The following is a 22,624-nucleotide window of genomic DNA, read 5'->3' on the forward strand; positions in this document are numbered from 1 at the left end:
TGGAAATTGTTCAGAAGCATTCAGAAGCTGAGTCTCCACTCAAGAGTAACTGGATTTGCTGATCCTCGACGTCCAGCTGGAAGAAGAAGACTTGCTGTGGCATTTGCTTCGACGGAACTGAAGGTTGTCGAAATCGTCGAGGACTGACCCGAGAGAGGACCTGGCTAGGCGCCCTCTTCCCGTGCTCCGAGGGACCATCGAGCACCGCTGAATCTTCGCCGAAGCGCCCTGGAAGTCAGACCCTCGAAAGGCTGCCGACCCGAGACGGGACCGCCGAGGAGATCGAAGTGAAGCACCCGGACATCGACGCTGTCGAAGTCCATTGCCGTCGACCAGGGTTCGCAGGTCTGTGTAACCGCTGGAGGCCCGTCGAAGTTGTGTTGCCCCGCCGTGGGAACCACTTGACGCCGTGCCGCCGACGACCGGAGCCGTCCGCTCCTTGCCTAAGAACATTTGCCTTGAAGGACTCCCTCGTCCGCATCGTCGGCCGCTTTGTCCCGCCGGAGAAAGTCGAGGACGACCAACGCGCCGAGGAGAATCCGCCGGTGGGTTTCCCGCCACCTCACGACCCCAAAGACTCGAGCGACTCGACGCCCTTGCTGGGCCACCGTCACCCACAATCTTTGCGGTCCAGAACTAGTGTCGCCGAGGTGCCCCGCACGCCTCTTCCTCGCAGGACGCCGACATCTCGACGCCGACGAGCACCGCTCGGATCGAAGCCTGCCGCCTCATCGACGCCGTTCTACCTTGTTTGTTGTCGGACGTTCGACGCCCCGTGTCTCCCGCTTGAAAGGGAAGGCATTCAAGAAGGGCCGTCGATTCCCCGACACCGAACACCGAGTTCCTCGACGCTTCTCGACGCCTCTCGACGATCCGTGACTCCTGCTTTAAAGGGGGTCATTCAAGAAGGATCTGTCGACGCCTCTTCGAAGAACTCGACTCCACCAGGTACATTGGGGGGGTAAAAACATTATAGGAGAGAAATAGACTATTGAACAATATATGGACTGGGCTGGTGTTATATCTCTTTATTTTACAGGTTGCCCAGGTGGGGGGATCTCCACACAGAACTGTGTCCAGTGGTAGGGGCCAGTATTCTGCCTATTGTTTCAACCCTCTGTTATCTCTCCTCTCTCTATTGCTGGTTTCCTTCTTATTGATCTGTGTGCCATTTTAACAGTATTGTGAATGCACTTTAATGAGGTCTAATATTAGTGGTACCACTTTAGAATTGTAGATATTTACCATTGCTGATTTTCCTGAGCACAAAGTGCGTTATTGTGATAAGTGTACATAACCCTTGAATATTAATTATATAAAGACTGTGTTTTCAGTAATACAGTGTGTGGACATTCCTTTGTGGGGGCTTGGGGATACACTGTACTTAAGAACCAGCCTGCATCACCTCCTGAGAAGCTAAGCCTTGATTGCTCGTCCATCGTTACCATATTAGAGAATCTTGGCTGGGGTCCTCTGTGCCTCCCCTCTACCATATAGAGAGCGGAAGTACAGACCCCCCTACCAGTCTTTACACTCTGGCAATACTATAATGACAAATATATACAGGTCTACGTGGTACCACTCTTAACTATCAATTCCTTTGAAATGCATCCACGGCTAACAGCCCAAATAACATACTAATCAGATGTAAGATGAATCAACGATAGACCACAGAAAGAAAGTAAGTTAAATCAAGCAATGCCAGAACACCCTCCTGTCTACCTAGAGACAGTTCTGAATGAGGATCCCCCACACCTGGGCCACCTGTAAATAAAGCATATTGACAAGCCCAGTCCAGAAATTCTTAATATAGTCTCGATTCCTTCTAGAGGTTCTACAACCCCAATGAACCTGGTTTCGTAGAGTTATTCGACGAGTCCTCAGCGCGCCCTTCTTCAGTGAACTCCCTTTAAGGCAGGAGCCACGGGTTGTCGAGATTCCATGAGAAAAAGGAGAACAATGTCATTGAGGCAGCAGCTTCGGTCCTTGAGGTGCTCGTTGACGATCGGTCGAAAACGTCCTGGAAAATGATGCGTGCGGTGCCCCTTGACGATAGTTTGTTGCTGCAAAAAGTCAATGAAGAACTGTGGCCCAGCAAGGACGTTGGGTCGTCAGCGTCAGGCGTCGGCGAACGGGAGGTGACCACGGCTGGCTGTCGGATCCTCAGTGGTGTCTTTGAGGTCTTCGGGTGGCAGGAAACCCACCAACGGATTCTCCTCGATCGTCATCGACGACCTTGACTTTCTCCAGTCGCACAAAGCGGTCGACGATGATGGGCAAGAGAGTCCTTGAATCGAATGTCTTAGACAATGGAGCGTTGTGACTCCAGTCGTTGAGCAGCACAAAGTCAAGTTGTTACCGCTTCTGGGCACAACGTCGAGTTGTTCCCACTTCTGGGCAACACACTTCGATGGACTTCCAGCGGTTATAGCAAACCTGCAAACGCTGGTCAATGATGATTGAAGGAAATCAGGGTACTTCACTTCGGATTCCGCGTTGGTCCCCTTCTCTGGTCGGCAGCCTTTCGAGGGTCTGACTTCCAGGGAGCTTTAGCAAAGATCAACTGGTGCATGATGGTCCCTCGTAGCCCGGGAAGAGGCCTCCTAGCCAGGTCCTCGCTTGGATCAGTTTCTTGAAGACACAGCAGCTTTCAGATTATGTTGAAGGGAACAGCGGTTCACTTTCTTCTTCCGGCTCGGCTTCGAGAGTAAGCATTAAGTATCGACTTCAGCTTCTGAGCGATTTCCACCAGATATATACTGTTTGGCCTCTCATTCACTCTGCTGGGTCAAACTCGGGCAACCAATCATCCAGAAGGGCATTTATGCAGGCAGGCAGCCAATCAGGCTCACAGTGCATTGAGGCCATTCTACTCCCTCCAGAAACTCACAACAAGGAATGTGTATTGGGACAAGTACCCAGCCATTCAGCACTCCACACTGCATTAATACCAGTTTCAGGCAGGGCTGTCTCAGTCTTTGTGTCACATACCAGAAACCAGACACCCAGAACATGAAATGCATATTGGTCACACACTCCATTCGCCCAGGTCCCACCCCAAGGGTGTACCCACAACATACAGTCATTGGGAAGGCTCCAGCCAGTCTGACCTGGACTTCCCCACAATACCATATATGGAACTTCCACCCAGCAGCCAGTCAGGGGGAAGTAACAGAGCCAGGGCTTCCCAGGACTTTGGGAAAACAAGGTAACAGGCAATAGAAAGCAAGAGGCCACAGGGGTCATCTTGTCTCCTATCAGGAATCTACTGATTCCGATGGCAGGGCCTGGGTATCCCAAAATTGAGGATATTCAAAGCACCTATCAAATTCAGCATGGAGCTGCCACCAGCCCACACCCTGCTCTGTGGGCCACACACAGGTGCCCAAAAACATACAATAGGGGTACAGAGTTGTACCCCCACCCATGGGTGCCATAAGGGTATCCCAAGGGTCTGTTCACCAAACCAAAAAGAGGAAGAGCTGCACTGCCAGGAGTCCCACATGTACTCCTGTGCAGAAAATAACACAGAACACACATGATACAAGGAATACAGGACAATGACATGGAGGACCTGTCCCTCCAATGCATTTCCAGCATCACAGGAGATTACATATTTGCTTTCAGCCACTGCTTGACAATTCAAAAGGATAAGGCTGAGAACCAAACAAGAGTGAAGGCCCAAAATGTTTGAGTGCATTTACTTCCAAAAATAATTCAGCAGGCTCACGAAGAGCATGACACAGATGCAGGAACATCTGGGATTTCATCACTAGTGAAATATTCCTGGAGGGAGGGAGTCATGGTATCACAAGTATGACACTGACACAAGAGATACAAGTTTCAAAACCTTAATTAACTTCCTGGGGTTTGGAAAACTCCTACTGTGCCCTATAGCTATGATGGGGGTAGTTTCTACCATTAAATAATAAAGAAAACACAGTCCTAGTCAGTTTTGTGTCATATCAAATTGGCCTATACTAACAAAACCCAATGCCTGCCATATCTCTTATACATAAAGTGTGTAAAGGGGAATGTTCAAGCAAAGGAAAGTCAGTGTTATAACATAAAGGATCAAGGTGGCTGAGTCAGCTCTCCTCCCCATGTTGGACAGCATGGACTAAGGCGGCCCGTAAACAGGATGACACACTTTGGCTCAGGTTGTTAGGTTGTCAAATAAAATCCAGTTCAAAACGTGGGTTGAGGCCCACTTTGCCTTCCACGTTAAAGTCATTTGTTCCAGTTTTCTAAATGTTCCTTCACAGTTCAACAAAGGTTTGCGTAGGTCTTCCTCTCTCGGGCTCAGACCTTTCAACAAAAAGTACCTGATTCAACGTAGACCTCCCTCAACCGGACTCGGACCTCGCAATCACAGCACTTGCAGGAGTTCCCTTCCCAAAGCTTCATTCACATTCGTTAGGGGCTCCTTCCCCCTAACTTATTTCATGTTTCCGGTCTCCCTCAATCGGGCTTGGACCTTTCACTGATGTCGAAGACTTTCGAATGTGCAAGGTATTTACCATAGACCTCTGCAGGACCACTTCGACTTTCAATTCACCTCTCCCTTATGTTATTTGCTCCCGTGTCTCTTGGTCTTGGTAGTTCCATACCACAATCAGAACATTTCAAAGAAATGTTCACCTCGAAGCATTGATTCTTAACTTCCCCTTTCGTCAGAGTTAATCTTGACCATCGCCCATTTCGGAGTTCGTTCACTTTGCCACTTATAACAAGACTTCAAACATTTCACAGAGACTTTCGAGTGGGCTATTTCCTTTTGCCGGACCACTCTGCTACTCGGTATCACTGGCTTCACAGTTATTGGTAACTTAAAAGTTCACTACTGATTTTCTTTCTTTCGCGTCTCATTAGCATGCAAACTTTTAGTTGGGAGATACACTGTTGCAGCTTCAATCTTTCCTTGACACAAACCGGCTTTTCATGTCTTTTGCTAACTCAGCGGTTGTGTGCATTCCTTTCTTGCCTCTGCGGCTTTGATTCACGAGTCAAGGTTGATACCACAGGCTTCAACCTCACTTCTCCAATTCTGTCGTTCACCCGGTAGGGTTGCTGGCATCCTTGAAACACAATACAGATTTCTTCTGGTTTGGGATTTGGCTTTCTCCACTTATCCTTCATGGTTTCCCGGAGGCAGTGACCTCCTGCATGGATCTTCAAGGTTTCCTTACCCTTCGTTCTGGTCCCTCAATCAGTCGTTCTGCTCCAATGGTTGCGCCTTCACCCCAGAAAATCTGCCCCTGCTCGTGTCTCGCCTTCCTCAGAGTGTGTCTCTATGTTCTGCCTTTTATCCGTGTGTGGGTAGCTAATGGGTATCAGATTAATGTGATTACGGTCAAGTGCTTGACTTTGCCTGACCTGATTAACGAGACATCTCCAATGAGATATGTAAATGTTAGCCTCTTTACTCTGTCGTCCTCTTCCTCAGCCCAGTGTTTGAGTACAAAGGGAGCTGGGGAGTTGGAACCAATATTCCCTCTAAGCTGTGCGCATGTGCGCTTGCTCAGCTTCCTTCTGGGTGCCGCTCAGAAGATATTTAGCAGCGCACACAGACATTTCTCACCTATGCAATACGATGTAATAAGGCACAAGCCACAGCAATTACCTGCCATTTGCTTTCACTTAAAATAATTTACTAGTCATGATATTCTGGTCTAGCTCATTTACATTACCCTACTATGCACGTGTGACCTTAAAAAACGAATATGGCCACAAGAGGTAAAAACTAATATGAAAAAGTGGTTCCATGAACAGAAAAATCACGTTAAGATATGCCTGCACACATTAACTAAATACTGTCCCCTCCCCACTCATGACTCCTATGCTTTAGTCTACCACACATTTACTCAGACCTCTAAACTCTACCCCAGAACCTATTTAGATATTACCAGACAACCAGGACTCTTCCTCTCTTGGCTCTGCAAAAGGTTACCAGACTTGTAACTACATCCACTTATTTTATGTTTGTTGCAATTTAAACAATGTTCAAGCAACAGACCTTCTATTATTTATGGTGCCTTATCAAAAGTGCCCTTTTGACTACACTGGCATCCCTGAGATGTGTTCTGCATGCTGCCGCACGACACATCAAAGGACTCTGGAAATTCGACCCTGGCCCTCCTCTAACTGCACTGGATCCTGCTGCAAGCCTTTACAAGGCTGGCACCCTGAAGTCCCCAAGAAATCTCACTGAGAAACTCTGCATCTCCAGAGGCCTGTGATCCACCAGAAGTCAGGAAATGTGCAGACTTGAACTCCGATGACACAGCAAGAAAAGAACGAGCCGGTCATCAGACTCACCCCATTGCTGCTACCTTTCAGGAAAGAGCTCAAGCCCTTCATTTTTAAGGAATGGCTCCTCTGTAACACATACATCCACACACCCTGCATTCCCACCGTACTGAGACTGATCTGCATCTCACTGTCTCCTTCCCTGGTTGCTTGTAGATAACTTGCTGCAAATTGCCCTCCCGTTAGCTCCCATTCCCTTTTTCTCTACTTCCCTTACTGCGATTGTAAAGTGCTCCGTTGCTACCCGAAGCTAAGTCCGCGCTCAATAAATACCCTAATAATAATAATAATAATAATAATAATAATAATAATAATGAAAGTGTCACCCACACCATGTAACCAAATATCATCTTAAATATCTGATACTGACTGGAAGTAAGCAGGCTACATGGATGTCTAACCTCATCCTAGGCTTTCTATTCTTGGAACATATGTCACGCAAGGGCTTTGAAGGGGTCACCTTGTAAGCTGATGCATTATAAAACTCAAATATACATTTTCTCTCTATGGATTTTGAGTAGACAAATGTTATGCACAGCATCTCCTACTTTAGCACTGCTAACATTACCCTATAGGAGGAGAGTAAAATTGCAATATTTACTTGGCCTTCAAGGGATAATGGGTATGGACTATAACAGATATTCAGACAGTAGAATGCTTCACAATCTGCATCATTTCCAAGTGTTCAGAGTTGCGTTTGGCATAGACTTCAACAAATTACAAATTATACTGTAACTCGCTTTTATACAAAAACGGTTTCACTTATCAGTGGTATAATCCTACCCAACTATATAAGGGTGGGATAAGTTGCAAACAATCTTGTATGCTCTGCAAAATAATAGTGTACATGCAGATTCATGACACTTTCTTAAAATGCATATCATATCATGGTAAGGCACGAAATATGTTTTACTTACAAAGTATTATGGGTCTGCAAATATCCCAGTGGGTGTTTTACTGCTGCAATCCCTCACTTTTTATAGTGCCCTGTCAACTAGTATTGGAGGCCTCCAAAGGAGCCGGAGAGTGGTACGACTGGAAAGGGACAGGAGAACACTCCTTGCGGATGATTAGCAAATCAGTAACTTTCGAAAACCAAGTCAGTTGTTTCGGCAATACAGCAAAGTATAGGAAATGTGTTTGTTTGCTAAAGGATAGAAAACTATAGTAACGGTATATAGAACTGCACCTTCAGTGTATTTCTATGCTCAGCTGCTGAGGACATTTCAATATAAATACGTTGACTCTAGTATCCCCCTGGATCTTATTTAACTGGTACAAATGAATTACAGAGGGGTCCCTAGTTACAGAAGCTATTAACCTTAAAGGAATATATATGTTATTTTCTTCAGCCGAGCTGCATAAGAAACCTCAGTAAGGCTCTTTTTCAATTTTTCTCTAGGCTGTGGTGAGGAAGGGTGGCCGAAACTATAGGAAGTAATATGTGCCCTGTCATTTTACTTCCTATGTCAGGGTAACAAGCAAGACTCCAATAAGAATTTTTTCCTACTTGGAGTGAAATGATTTTACAGGGAGTCAAAAAGTAATCAGCTGTGCCAAATAGGATACTTTCTGCTTTTTAAAAATGTTCTTTCCCGTTAAAATTCATCTTGAGATTGGGCAATAATATTATTAGAGTTCCTTCCTATGCCACTGCTATGCTGGTCACTGATTTGAAATGATATGAGTGGAGCTTTGTGGGCAGAAGCCAGGGATTGGCTAATATGTGTTTGTCGTTTCCCGTTTTTGTTGGGCACATGTTTCTATTTTTAGGGAGTAAACATTGATAGTGTATATTTCTCTTGACTGTAAGGCTGGCTTTGAGTAAGTGTTGTCACAACTCACATGACAACGTAACATGAATAGTAATCAGAAGCCAGGGAATTTTGATCATCATGTTAAGTGATGCAGTTATTCTGATGCAGTTATCATTCTTACACAACTGATGAGAGGCATGTTCTCCTGGCCCTTGAATCACTTCATTAAAGTGGCACATGAACTCCAATTGGCATGTTTTATTGTCCCATTCCTTTTGTTTGCCATTATTCCATCTGCAAATATTGTATCCAGTCTGATTTTTTGACAGCCACAGCAGTTATTAAAAGCGATATTTGTTTTTTGTAATACACATGAGTGTTTTTCGACTGGCATAAAGCACACATTTTTCTCTACACAGGAGTACATTTGCTAGCTACTGTGGCAGATATTGAGATCTTGAACTGGTTGTTAAATTCTCTTTATAATCACATATACCATTTTTTTTTAGTTTATGTGTTTGGAAAAGGAGCTGTAAGATGCACCTTGTACACAGATTTGTAAAGAATTGCAGTGGTTGGGAAAGGGAAATTCCTTTCTAAACTCTTTCGAGATGGTAACTCATTAACAAGGCATGCTCGCAAAGTGGTTTACCTCGTTAGTCAGTTGCACACATGGAAAATAAAGTGTGCACGAAAGGCAACCAGTTCTGCACTTGTACAAAAATAATTAGTGGGAACATTGGTTGGAACGTAGGAGAATCCTATAAAATAGGATGGGTTATGGGAAGGGTAAAGGGGGGATACTGCATCTAACCATTGCTTGACTCACCGCACACCCCGAAGATCCCCCGCCCAGGGGATCCTCCCGCACTGGTCCACCACCAGGGTCTGTATCCAAAGGCAGTGGCCGTGTCCTGGCAACCTGAGAGAGGGATCCCGGGGGCTAGTAAGTGATTTTAAATGTGATTTTGTATTTAATGACCATCTTTACTAGGTGTTTTGGAGTACTAAATGCTGTAAAATATAAAACCAATGCACCCTTATGTGAAACACCACTGTTTGCAAGTTCAGTGACGAGATTTGCATATGTTTCATTTTAATCAAAATCATGAAAGATGTAGTGTCATACAGGAATTAACACTGAAAATACTTTCATTCTGCCTTCCCTGTAATTCATTTTGAAACACTGAGTATTTAAAACCTGGAGTTAGCAGAACCCACACGGAACCACTGATCTCCTGTGCAGACATTTGTTGCTGAGGAAACAACCCCATAAACACACTGCCAGATGTCACTTAATGGATCTGGGCATATTTAATTTCAGATAGGCTCATAAAAAAACAATAAACTCAGGTCCAGTGAATGGTTATGGATTTCCATGCAAACACAGAAAAAACCTTGCATTGACAGGTTACTCATATTGTAATGGAGAAGGAGCTGGGGATTTGTAAACAGTGGCCTCTAGTGTCCAGAATAAGAAACTATTCACTTGCAAAATCTAATAGAACAGATATGCAATTTTAACATCAGAAATGTAATCTTTATAAATGTGTTGCATCGCGGTTCAATCTCAGATTGACACAAAGCCAATCCCATTTTGCAGCTGTAAGTAATATCTATAAAAATATGCAATCGTTTATGTATCATGCCATGATCACAGAGCAATCATTCAAGTGTATAATTGTGTGCACCGATCTCCATAATCTAGTTATGTTCATTTCATTAATCTCACATCTTCAGATCCAAAATGAGGCCACAACAACCGATACAGGCATTTTAATATTGGGGTGATTCACCCCTCCCTTTCTGTGTGTCATGGGACTAGGAAAATGACACCTAGTCACAAGGTAGGCAAGAAGTGAGAAAGCTATATCATTGCATGCACACAGGGCATAGATTATGGAATATCAGGAGATAACATTAGAGGTTTTGGAACCAACTGGAGATGGGAGAGCAGAGATTGCCCCATTTAAAGGACTGACCCATACAGATTTTAGATGAGCACATTAAGATAACGATGACCAGTCTATGTTTGGAAATTGGTTTCCAGGTAGCCATCAGAAAAGAGGGGTTGCTGATGGAAGGATCACAGACTGACTGAGTCCCCAGCTGAGTCTCCAAAACCAGAAGACACATTTCAAAAGGTAAATTAAACTCCAATAAACTCCAAACTGTCCATATAGATTGACCAGGATACATCTGGGAAAATAAAGGGCAGAGAGAATCCAGGGGAATGCAATTTGAGAACAAGAACACATGGGCTGGTATTTAAATGCCCTGTGCTCATCTTGATATATTGAACACAAAGTGAGATGTTATTTCTTTAAAGACTAGTGTACTTAATATTGCGAAACAGAATTTAAAACTGAATGCCTTTTATTGCCACTTTAATGCAGAATTGCCTGTATAACAGTAAGTAACATTTAAAATATAAGTAGTGGCTGAAGCCAGTGAAGAGTCATTTTGGGCCATAATATTGCCGTGAAACACAATTGCCTAATGTGATGCTATAAATTAACACAACCAGAGGAGGCCATAGTCGTAGATTAGATGTTTGCTTATGAGAATAGAGAATTAATTCTATCAAATAAGAAAATGCATACATTGTAAGACATTTTATTTTTTATTTTAATGTAATGAAATGATTTTCTTGAAATTGCAACAAAGTGATTCGAAAATTGTACTTTTTAAAATATCTTGATTCTGTATTTCAGTAAATTTTGTTAAATGTAATTGATTAACAATAAAATAAAAAATAAAAATGTGTGCAAAGTGTTAACCCAGGCAGTCCCTTATCTTTAGATGCACAAGCAAAAGTGTGTGTAATATGGAAGGGCAGTTTTAAAAAAAAATTGTACATGTTACGGCGGAATAATATATCTCCAGCTCGAAAATGCATGTAGGATGAAAACTACACATGGGCCCGCTGAAAGCAGTGCACACAAACAAGTTTCATTTAAAGCTGCACACACAGCTGTATTCAAAGACTTGCACACAGAGATATAGACTGAAAGTAACAAACTCATATTTTGAGACAATTGCAAGTATATATATTCAGAACAGAGTAAACAGATCCCTGAGAGCATTACTTCGAGTTGAAACATGCAGGAGACTAATGCGAGCTGGCCATGTATAGATTTAAATGACTTGCACATACCCTATTCATGTTCTACCTCACACCTGCATAGGGGAGTCAAGTTTGATTGTAAGTGTACTCTAAAAGTTAATTGTTCAAGTAAGTTTCTCTGATACCATACCAGTTTGGATACTTGAGAAAATGTAATGTTTTAAACACTTCATATTAGAATGTTATAATTGAAGAAACTGGTATTTAGATTGAAGCAAATGTACAATAGAAATGTGAATGCACCTAGTATCTTTTAGAATACAGCATATCTATAGGTACACTTTTAGAATGAATGCTTGTATGGACTGATAAGAGTGAGATCATATAGGCAGGTAATTTCAGTTTTTTTGGTTGTTTATTGATTTTTGCTATACATATTTTCCATGATACAAAGCTGGAATCCACCTTAGTTAAAGTTACTTAATTCTTTTGAATACTGACAAAACCATTATCTGTTAATTGCTTAGAATTGTAGGGTGGAACTATGCCAGAGGGGGCATTACATTGGGGAATGTTGCCCTAACAGAATTGATAGATACATTCATCCATATAATTCGACAAGCATATGTGTCCCTATATAACAATTTATTCAGTTCCAGAATATCTTGTGATACTGCCAGGTCTTCCAAACAATCCCAACACTTCCCCTGTTAACCATGTCAAATGCTGAGCTAAGCTCCATAAAAGCTCAATAAATAGGAACCCCCATAAGAATTTGATATTTAGATAGCAGTAAATAAAAGAGAAGTACCTGTTACCTTGTGCCACATCCCTTCCTAAATCCGTCTGGGGATGAAGGCAAAACATAGAGAGAGACCCACTTATTCAATCTATGGAAGGTCAATCTCCCAAAAGTTTTAGAAGAGGTGTAAGGGAGAAAGGACAATAGGATTGTGGTGTCTATCCCATCTTTGAATACTAACAGGGAAAGCCGCCAACTATCCAGTACCAGGCCTACTCTCTGAAAGCTATTAAAAACATTGGACAGTAGGGCAACCCAGAAATCAACATTGACTTTTAAGAGATCTTGCAGCATGGCATCAGGTGTTCCACTTTTGTGGGAAGGTAAGAAATTATTACTTTTCTAATTTAAAGGTCAGTAAAGGGAGATTTGTCTCTGGTATGCATAGTTTTGATAAGGAAATATCATTAGTCTAGGGACAAGAATTAACTGGATTATATATTTCGGAAACATATCCACCCAGACCATACATCTTATATTTGTCGATAAGCCATTCACAAGTGGTAAATTTGAGCCTGTGACAACTCATTTCTAAAAAGATATAGACCTGTTAGCATAAACTGCATTAGCTAAATTGTCACACACAGACTGGACCCACTTATCCTTTGCTTCACTGCACTGTTTTCTATAAGATTCCGTTTTGGCAGCAATAATCATTGTATCCCTTGAAGCACTACATGGACAGAAACACAGCTTGTTATTTGCTATTCTACATTCTTAAGACTACCAGCAATTCACACCTTTTGTTGTCTGACTAATAAAAGCGGATTATTTGTAAACATAGAATTGACTTTTGATAAAATGTGTTGAAAAGCTAACAATTAATTAGTTGCACCTGCAATAGGTCTGGATAATATTTCATTAGAGATACCTTTTTCCCATTTAAAACATGTCCAGTTCCAAACAAACAACCTCTGCTTCCTTATTACCCTTGACCTACATTTATCATTCGTCGAGTAGGAAGAAATGAAGATGGTAAGGACGAGAAAATTGTGAACACTATCAGCTTGTAGTAGTAAAACGTCCAAATCTCTACTCAAGTCCTACATTGCAGACTCTATAGCAAAATAATGTAATATAGAGGTTGTATGACTATTTATATAGGTTAATTGAGCTAATTTATCACAAGGTGTTTGTTCAATTAATAGTAGAAGTTCCTGTTCAGACACAAGATTTTGTTAGTGAAGGCCTTCCTTATCACACCTAATATCACTTGATTCAATTGGTGGAATATCCCAGGCTAGATCTTGATTCAAATTTAAAGCCCCTCTGGTGGGGGTGGCGGGGAGGGCTTCCCTACTTTTGCATTAAAGTTTTCCCCAAGAAGAAGAATAAAGTTTGTCTTGGTTGACGGTTTTTATACCTACTACCATCCATAAATCTAATTTCTTATGGCAGTCATCTGGAGACTTGTTGGAGCACGCATTTAAAACAATAATCGAGAATATGTTTCAATTATTACCCACTTCTCCCATTAGAGCATAGTGTTTGGCATATGAAAAAGCAATCTCTTAAGCCTGCCAATCTTGACATGTTGCAATAGGAATACATAAACCACTGTAGTTACAACCATGACTACTTTTTTGCACTGCTTTAGAAAAACATGTAAATCCATTTAAAGTAAATGGAGAAATAGACCATGTTTCCTTTAGCTAAGTAACTTAATATTTGAATATCTTTTTACTGAACTTCTGGAGAGAAAGGGATGCATATTTCATAAAACATTTTAACGTATATGTTTTAGGATTATAGTCTTGTGGTGTGCGAGATTCAATTGTACAGTAAATGAGTGTGGACAAGTACAGGAAATCAGATTTGTTGAGGTTCGGGCGTGGGGCTTTCTGGAGGAGAACACACCGACAGACTTGCTCAGGAGGCAGGAATGTTTATCCTCCCTGCCCTATCTGCCCGTGTACCCGCCATATGCCCACAACGACCCTTTCCAATCAAGCGGTCTGTCTCTGCTGCTCGTGGAACCACTGTGATGGATTTCCATTTGCAAGGAAGAATCTCCAAGTATTTTGACATTTTAGGAGCTCTAGTAAATGGACTTTTCTACCTGAGAGATGCACCAGCCCCACCAGCCTCTCTAAGGCAATAGCTCTTTGACAGACTCGTTCTAACTCGGCTCTATCAGCCCTCAAAAAGCCCCAGCCCCCCAAGCTTCACACAGGCCTTTGGGGTGCCTGTCCCAATGTTAGACTCAACCCTTTTTCCTGGTTGTGATGAAACAGAATTCCAATATGGTATTTGACACAACCTTACCACAATGAGCTCCACGAGTCAAAGGCCTAACACATGACTGATTGTGTGTCCTCGCTACTGGCCTTCTTGAGGCACATGCCTGATGCGTGTTTGATTATGCCGCAACTGATCTTGCAAAAGGACTGGCCTGGCGAATGCCAAGCTTCAACAGGACTGCACGTACCAAGACTGTCACTTTTTTTTATCCCTGCTTGGCTTCCTGAGAGCACTCTAGCAGGGTGAGCTGTCGCTCTTTTCTTTAGTGCCACTGACCCCTGCCCACTTAGTGCAGTACCATTCAAACCTTAAATGCTTCAATATGTTGCGGCCGGTCAACATCTGCAATGCATGCCTCTCTGAAAAAGCTACAAAACAGTTAGACAGACACCAATGAGCCATTCCAGAAGGGGCTGCAATGTTTTTCAGATGTTTAATTTCATATCTGCCTGAAGAGGTGGTGAAGACCACGAACGCTTGCAAATTTATGACTGTGTTAGCCTAATCAAGGTATGGACTTATTGCTTTCTTTTGTATTAATAGCTTTTATTCTATAATTTTCTTATAGATACGTATTAAGTAAAAACAATAGGACTGGAGCAACACCATCATAAATGGAGCACCACAGTTAATGCAATGCATATGTAATATACTGACACTGGGCCTTGCATGGCTCGACTTCTGCCATTTTGGCAGCTACATGGCACTAGATTCTGTAAGAAAGTAGGGTTGTGGTAAATTGGAGTAGAGGGAGAAGGTGTGTGTGAATCGAGATGTGTTGATGGGTGCAGATTTGAAGCACCTGCTGTGTGTGTGACAGTGAGATTGTAGGTGAGTTACTCCACCACGCTGATACTGGGTGAGTCTTTGATGTATGGAGTGCAAGGTTGAAAAGGGAGCACAATGTTGATTACTGAACTGGTAAATGCTTAGGGGGGTTTGTCATTCTAATGCCAGAATGCAATTCCATGCAAGCCTAAAAAATCTCCTCTAGGTTCTACTACTATAGTTTAAAGAAGAATGTGTGTGATAGGTTACTTTTGCCTAGTCATTGGGCAGTTTATTAAACATGCTGCAATGTACCTTTTGATGTTCTTCAAAAAAGCAACCCATGGTTTGCATGTTAAGCAAGCAAACATCAAGGAAAGCAAACAAACAGTTAACAGTTGAGGGTTATTTTGCAGGTGTTGCATTGGTGTGCTGAAGGAATTCACAGATTTGGTAGCTAACCGGAGCTGTTTGTGTTCTGTGCTGGGGTTTTCAGATACGCTCCTCACTAGTGTTACTATGCAAGCATTGCTGCCTGTTCGTATGATTTGACACAGATCCATTGCAGATGTTTCAAGTCTTTAGGAGTCTCTGCGGGAAGTCTTGTGGCCTTCATGGTTCGGTTTAGAATCACATTTATAGTAGCTGTTTTGGTGAAGTCGGGTCCCTGTCTTTTGTCCTAAAGCTAGGATAGAACACTGCAGCCCAGGAAAGTTAGCATGTGCTGTGGGCTACCTGGAGACGGTTTAGTGTGGGATGTGCAGAGCCTATATCCAAATTCCCTGCTGTGTCCTGACCTCAGTGATGTGGTCTAAGAATGGATATAGAAGGCAGAGCTGAAACATTACTCCAGCTATTAAGTTTTTGGGGTAGATCAGAACCAGGAGACAGAGAGGCTGGCATTTTGGCAGAATGTTTCTTTATCATAAATCACACAGCCTAAGCTTTCCCTAATCCTAAATTTCTCTCCTATACTCTTTAAAGGAAAACCCAAAAGGGTGCTTGTCAGGATGTCTTACAAAACAAGAAAAGCCTTATGTCTGGAATCCTATGCTATTTTTATAACTGAAGGATAAGCTCATGTATAAGTGGAAGGACTAAAGAGCTAATAATACTTGGAACAAGTGGGAAGGCGTCCTGCCACTTCCTTTTGGGCCGTTTACCTACGTGTTTTGGTAAAGGCTAAATTCTTTCGCATGTTAAATATGGCAGTGGCTTTTTTATTTGGCTGACTGTCATAGGTATTCTAAAAAGACGAGCAAGAAAAGCCCTTCAAGAGTGCATCATAGCATGCTTTTATTATTTTGCTAATGCTAATAGGTGCACAAACATATTTTACACATTTAGAATTATTTTCAAGAAATACTGCTATTTCATAGTATACATTTTAGATCAAAATACATTCATTTTGTTTTGGAAATGTATTAAAAAAGAAAGAGTGATTGTTAAACATAATTGTGGCAGACATTCAGCAAATACAACATATCTAACACATATATTGCACAGAGTCACCATCAATCATGTTTTTTTGTGTCTTGGGTGGATCATATATGCAAGACAGCATGGAGTCTGTGAGCTCTAAAAGAGACAGGGACCTAGTCGTTGGTCAACTTCAGGAATCAGATCAGGTAATGAAACGGGATTGTGGGAATGAAGCCCTCAAGGTTATGTAAACCCGTGACGTTTCGGCAATGAGCCTTCTTCTTGGGCCTCGACCTGGTCTCCCCTGTGTGTAGAAGAGAGGGAGAGAATGAAAAGAAGTTTTAAGTAAAAATGGGGGGCAAAACTTGCTGTAGAGTTAATCTCAGAGGAGGGATGAGTCTAGTGCTAGTCTGACCTGCATGCATTAAAAACTAATTGAGACCAAATGGGGGTACAACCGTGAAGTTGTCCTATCGCTTGCTGGCACTTGAATACTGACCTGGACGGAAGTACGGGGTTTAAATTGGCTTCTCGATGATGAGGATGGGGAGTTCAATTGAACTGTCCGACATCAGGGCTTAACAAGGAGAGAGTTGAAGGTAGATGTTAAATCTACTGGAAATGCTAAAAAGTGGAAAAGGAAATGGAGACAGAAAACAACAATGTGTGTTTCAGTGAGGTTGGAATACAAATACACATTCCACTGCTAATCATATGTCTTGAGAAGTGACCATGCAGTACCTGGGGCACAATGATGTGCTGCCCGCAGCGGATAGTGGGCTGGATGCTGTGGGGAAGCAGTTCTTTGTTCGAAGTGCCTTGATGATAGGTTGCAGGCTGGGGAGCACAGTCAGGCAACCGGTGTCAGGGTACTGGAACCAGCACTGAGCCGTTCCTTAGTATTGCTGTGTTACCCTAGGTGGAGATAGAACAGTGAAAGATTAGTAATGGCGCCGAGGTGTGTTAGGAGGATACACACATGCGGCTTGGTACACCCGTGGCCCTCAACCCGTTTGTGTGGGTTGGTGCTGAGGATCGGCGCGTGGGGCCAGGAACGCAGGAACAGAGTCTGCCGTTCCCGGTCTCCACGTGAGCTGCCTGCCAGGGGACTCTCACCTGTAAATGTCTTGCGCCGAGTGTATTCTTTGCTCGGGGCTACTGCAACTGTAGCGGCTCGCGTCGCTGCAGTGGGGGAACTGAGCTGTGTCTGTAAATGTGAAGCGCGCATTTGCAGGAGACATCTGTCTGAATCTCCGCACATGCGCACTTCGTGTGGTGTCCGCGAGTTGTCATGGCACCCGTGTGTGTCGGTGAACTTGCGTGGAAATGTACTTGGGGAGACAGTCGTGGGAGGCCTTGGCCTGTCTTGGAATGTGTCAGTTCGCCTTAAAAAATGGAGAGACGTGTGAGTAACAATTCTAGTGGAGGGTGATTTGTGTCCAACTCCAACATTTACAAATAACGACAGGATAAACAGCCTTGTTGTTTTTAGAGTATATCATTGGAGGCTGCCACTAGGTTTCGAAGGCATACATTTACTCAGATACAATACAGTGTTGGTATACAGAGTGTAGTGTTGAAAAACAACACTTATTTTGTCCTGACAAAATGACAGCGCATTTTCATATGCATTCTTATCATAGTAGCATCATATGGATGTGCATGAAGGAGTGTACTAATGTGAGGCCCCAGAATGCTTAAGTAGGGGCAAATTATACCTAGGGAGTATATGCACATCTAGTAACATCTGGCTAGGCAGAGAAACCTGTGAGATGTAGGCCTTTGGGTTTAGGTTAAGGGGGCCCAGCTCATCCATAGGTGGTTGGTATGGCTTTGTTGAGGCCCTTCGTTATGGTTTTAAGTTTGAAGATCCACCAGGATTCTTTATGACTTAGGGCATTGGATGCATTGGTGGTATTGACAATCGTGTCAGCCACCCACCAAAGTATGTCATCTGCACTATGTTGGTATTCCATATAGTGAGAGACTAATGGTGCTGAATGAACTCGGCATCGGATCCTGGAGCGATGTTCGCCAATTCTCTTGTTAACCTGCCTCTGTGTTTGGCCAACATATCTGAGCCCACAAGGGCATTCGATGATATATATCACATTAGTAGTTTTGCAGTTAGAAAAGTGTCTGATCTTCCACTCCTTGCCTTCTGTTTGAAATGATGTTGTTTTTCTTGTGAATTTGCAGACATTGCATGTACCACATGGGTGGTGGCCCACTATTTCCCTCATGTTCCAAAGTCTGGTCCTTTGAGATTTTTTGTTGAGCCTAGCATGAGTTAGCATGTCCTTCAGATTTTTGCCTCTCTTGAGGGCCATTCTTGGGGTGGGTTCATTCGGGAGGCTCAGTTGTACCAATGGCCAATATTTCTTAATGATGGTCTTAAGTTTGGTCGTATTTGGGCCAAAGGTGGTTACACAGGTCATTAGTTGTTCACTTTCTGTGTTGCGTGCTTTGGGGGTGAGTAAAGTCTCACGAGGAGTGTATTGTGCACGCTTAGTGGTATTCCGAATACATTTTTTGGGGTATCCTCTGCTCAGGAGTTTATGTTTCAAAATGGTGGCATGCTCTTTATACTGTTCCAAATTTGTGCAGTTCCGCCTGAGCCGCAGAAATTGACCAAATGGTAGGTTGTTTCTCAGGTTCCTGGGGTGATTACTTCTGTAGTGCAGTAAAGTGTTCCTCTCTGTTTCTTTCCTTTATAGGGAACTTATCAGTTTTTCCTCTTTGACACTGATTTCCAAATCAAGGAAGTTGATCATCTGGGTGCTTTTGCAGAGTGTGAATTCGATATCCTCTGTTCGTTGGTTCAGCCAGTGTAGGAAGTTCTCAACTGGTGTATCGATGTCTTGCCATATGAAGATAATGTCATCGATGTAGCGGTACCAATGCACAATCTGGTCTCTGAATGGATTATGTAGGTTTAGAATATGTTGTTGTTCGTATTCTGACATGTAAATTACCGCCAGGCTGGGGGCAAAGGCTGCTCCCATCGCGGTCCCACTGACCTGTAGATAGAAGTTCTCATCAAATGAGAAAAAGTTGTTTGTGAGGGCCAATTCTAACAATTCCACTATAAAGTTAGCTGGGACTCGGCTTTGTCTCATATGATGTATAAGATGATGGTGGATGCATTCCAAGGCTGCATCTTGGGGGATGCTCGTGTAGAGACTCGCGATGTCCATTGTAACCATAAGATCCCTCGTTGGATTGAATGTCAGATCTTCAAAGATAGCGATTGTGGCCATGGTGTCCCTTAGGTAAGTAGGGGTTTCCTGGCTCAAAGGTTTCAGGAAATAATCTACAAATGTGCATAGTGGTTCAAGAATGGACCCACAACCTGATACAATAGGTCTGCCTGGTGGGTTTTGTTGGTTTTTATGGATTTTTGGTAGGGCGTAGTATGCCGGTGTTCTTCCCTCTGAGGTGTTGAGAAAAATGTTCTCTTTTTCTGAGATCCACCCTCGTTGAAAGGCAAGTTTTGTGGCTTCTTGTATCTTGATCTTAATTTCCTTGGTAGGGTCTCTTCTAAGTTTTTTGTAATTGGTAGTGATATCCAAAAGATTATAGACCATGTCTTTGTACTGGGCAAGGCTCTGCACTACTATCCCTCCTCCCTTGTCAGCCATTTTGATGACAATTTGGTTGTTAGAGGTCAGTTGCTTGAGGGCTTTGTGTTCATCCTTAGATAGATTTGGTCTTGTTGTCGTGGTTGAGTCCTGTAGTTTGGAAATCTCCTTTCTGACACATTTCTCAAAATGGATAATATGGGGCGCAACCTCATTTTCTCTCGGGTTGAAGTTGGAGGGCACTCTTAGACCTGAATCTTCATCTTGTTCCAATGGTTCCTTGTCTTGGAAGAATACATTTCGTCTTATGGTTCTGAAGAAAGTTGAAACTTCTTGATCTAGTTAGAACCAGTTTGTTCTGGTTGAAGGGACAAATGAGAGTCCTTTAGTTAGGACCTGTATTTCCGCTTTAGATAGTATGGTCCCTGAAAGGTTAAAGATAGGTATATCTTCTATGGTCTCCGTTTGTTGCGGCGCCCTCTGGGTGGTTGGCTCCATTGTGGATAGTTGAAAGGGTAGTAGGGCATGGGCATGGGCAAAGGTGGCGGCGGGCCCCAGTATCGGCCTCTGGGGCCCCCTCTCCCTAAAAAAGGGACCTGAGGGGGTGGTGGATGGAGATATCCTCCTTGTTGGCGTCTGCCTGTTGCTTGAGATGGATCATCTGATGAACCCGAACTTGAGGTATCCGAATGGCAAAATAAGTGTCGTTTTTCAACACTACACTCTGTATACCAACACTGTATTGTATCTGAGTAAATGTATGCCTTTGAAACCTAGTGGCTGCCTCCAATGATATACTCTAATAACAACAAGGATGTTTATCCTGTCGTTATTTGTAAATGTTAGAGTTGTACACAAATCACCCTCCACTAGAATTGTTACTCACACGTCTCTCCGTTTTTTAAGGCGAACTGACACCATCCAAGACAGGCCAAGGCCTCCCACGACTGTCTCCCCAAGTACATTTCCACGCAAGTTCACCGACACACACGGGTGCCATGACAACTTGCGAACACCACACGAAGTGCGCATGTGCGGAGATTCAGACAGATGTCTCCTGCACATGCGCGCTTCACATTTACAGACACAGCTCAGTTCCCCCACCGCAGCGACGCGAGCCGCTACAGTTGCAGTAGCCCCGAGCAAAGAATACACTCGGCGCAAGACATTTACAGGTGAGAGTCCCCTGGCAGGCAGCTTACGTGGAGATCGGGAACGGCAGACTCTGTTCCTGCGTTCCTGGCCCCACGACCCGATCCTCAGCACCAACCCACACAAACGGGTTGAGGGCCACGGGCGTACCAAGCCGCATGTGTGTATCCTCCTAACACACCTCAGCGCCATTACTAATCTTTCACTGTTCTATCTCCACCTAGGGTAACACAGCAATACTAAGGAATGGCTCAGTGCTGGTTCCAGTACCCTGACACCGGTTGCCTGACTGTGCTCCCCAGCCTGCAACCTATCATCAAGGCACTTCGAACAAAGAACTGCTTCCCCACAGCATCCAGCCCACTATCTGCTGCGGGCAGCACATCATTGTGCCCCAGGTACTGCATGGTCACTTCTCGAGACATATGATTAGCAGTGGAATGCGTATTTGTATTCCAACCTCACTGAAACACACATTGTTGTTTTCTGTCTCCATTTCCTTTTCCACTTTTTAGCATTTCCAGTAGATTTAACATCTACCTTCAACTCTCTCCTTGTTAAGCCCTGATGTCGGGACAGTTCAATTGAACTCCCCATCCTCATCATCGAGAAGCCAATTTAAACCCCGGACTTCCGTCCAGGTCAGTATTCAAGTGCCAGCAAGCGATAGGACAACTTCACGGTTGTACCCCTATTTGGTCTCAATTAGTTTTTAATGCATGCAGGTCAGACTAGCACTAGACTCATCCCTCCTCTGAGATGAACTCTACAGCAAGTTTTGCCCCCCATTTTTACTTAAAACTCCTTTTCATTCTCTCCCTCTCTTCTACACACAGGGGAGACCAGGTCGAGGCCCAAGAAGAAGGCTCATTGCCGAAACGTCACGGGTTTACATAACCTTGAGGGCTTCATTCCCACAATCCCGTTTCATTACCTGATCTGATTCCTGACGTTGACCAACGACTAGGTCCCTGTCTCTTTTAGAGCTCACAGACTCCATGCTGTCTTGCATATATGATCCACCCAAGACACAAAAAAACATGATTGATGGTGACTCTGTGCACTATATGTGTTAGATATGTTGTATTTGCTGAATGTCTGCCACAATTATGTTTAACAATCACTCTTTCTTTTTTAATACATTTCTAAAACAAAATGAATGTATTTTGATCTAAAATGTATACTATGAAATAGCAGTATTTCTTGAAAAAAATTCTAAATGTGTAAAATATGTTTGTGCACCTATTAGCATTAGCAAAATAATAAAAGCATGCTATGATGCACTCTTGAAGGGCTTTTCTTGCTCGTCTTTTTAGAATACCTATGACAGTCAGCCAAATAAAAAAGCCACTGCCATATTTAACATGCGAAAGAATTTAGCCTTTACCAAAACACGTAGGTAAACGGCCCAAAAGGAAGTGGCAGGACGCCTTCCCACTTGTTCCAACTGGAATCCTATGCTAACCTGAGTTCTATTCATGCCACTACAGAAGAAAAACATTTATTTATTTATAATATTTGTTTT

At 43.2% G+C, this 22,624-nt stretch overlaps 1 protein-coding gene across 7 annotated transcripts in view; it reads left to right on the top strand.

Annotated features, from left to right (window-relative positions):
* Positions 1-22,624, top strand: part of SYNE3 (spectrin repeat containing nuclear envelope family member 3) — a 982,841-nt gene that overhangs the window by 239,997 nt on the left and 720,220 nt on the right. The window contains exon 3 of one of the 7 annotated variants that reach the window (XM_069637678.1): positions 10,117-10,210. The exons of the other annotated variants lie outside the window; for them this stretch is intronic. The gene's annotated coding sequence lies outside the window, so the exon portion shown is untranslated. The remainder of the gene's footprint in view (positions 1-10,116; positions 10,211-22,624) is intronic. 7 annotated transcript variants of the gene reach the window in all.

Source organism: Ambystoma mexicanum, chromosome 14, assembly GCF_040938575.1.
Source record: "Ambystoma mexicanum isolate Mex_15411 chromosome 14, UKY_AmexF1_1, whole genome shotgun sequence".
In the NCBI taxonomy this organism is placed as follows: Eukaryota; Metazoa; Chordata; class Amphibia; order Caudata; family Ambystomatidae; genus Ambystoma; species Ambystoma mexicanum.